Raw genomic sequence first — 826 nt, 5'->3', positions numbered from 1 at the left:
TTAATTGTTAAAATGTAGAAATACAATTGTATTTGTGTATCCTCTGACTTTGCTAACCTTATTTATTAGTTCTAGTAGTTGTTAGACAATTTTTAGGATTTTCTATGTAGGTGATCATGTGTTCTGCAAATAAAATGTTTTATTTCTTTCTCCAATGTGGCTGGTTCTTTTCCTTGCCTTATTACACTGGCTAAAATCTCCAGTACAGTGTACACTGGAAGTAAAGTGGACATTCTTGCCTTGTTTATAAACTTAGAAAGGAAGCATTCAATCAACATTAAGTATGATGCTAAGTTTTTCAATGATGCTCTTTGTCAGGTTGAGGAAGTTCTCCTGTATTTCTAGTTTATTGAGATCTTCACTTTGATGTTGATTTTTTCCCAATGCTTTTTCTGCATCATTTAGATGATCAAATAGTTTTAATTATTTTAATCTGTTAATGTAATGAATTACATTATTGATTTTCAAATGTTGAACTTTGCATTCCTAAGATAAACCCCACATGGTCATGAGGTATCATCTTCGTATGTTGTTGCGTTCAATTTGCTTTAAAAAAAAATTAAGGTTTTTTTGCATCTATAGGTACAAGATATTGATCTATAGTTTTCTTTTCTTGCAATGTCTTTTTCTAGTTTTGGTATCAGGATAATGCTGACCTCGGAGAATGAGTTGGAAGATATTCTGTCCTCTTCAATTTTCTTTAGTAGTTTGTGTAGAATTTGTATTTTTCTTCCTGAACTCTTTGGTAGAATTCACCAGGGAACTCATCTGAGGCCTGGAGTTTTCTTTGTGGAAATACTATGAAGTACGAATTTAACTTTTTTAT

At 31.4% G+C, this 826-nt stretch overlaps 1 protein-coding gene across 1 annotated transcript in view; it reads left to right on the top strand.

Moving 5' to 3' along the window:
• COG5 (component of oligomeric golgi complex 5) overlaps positions 1–826 on the top strand; it is a 421,822-nt gene that overhangs the window by 270,109 nt on the left and 150,887 nt on the right. The window lies entirely within an intron of this gene.

This window comes from Propithecus coquereli, unplaced genomic scaffold (genome assembly GCF_000956105.1).
Source record: "Propithecus coquereli isolate 6110/MARCELLA unplaced genomic scaffold, Pcoq_1.0 Scaffold32, whole genome shotgun sequence".
Lineage (NCBI taxonomy): Eukaryota > Metazoa > Chordata > Mammalia > Primates > Indriidae > Propithecus > Propithecus coquereli.
This window is presented reverse-complemented; position numbering and strand designations above follow the sequence as displayed.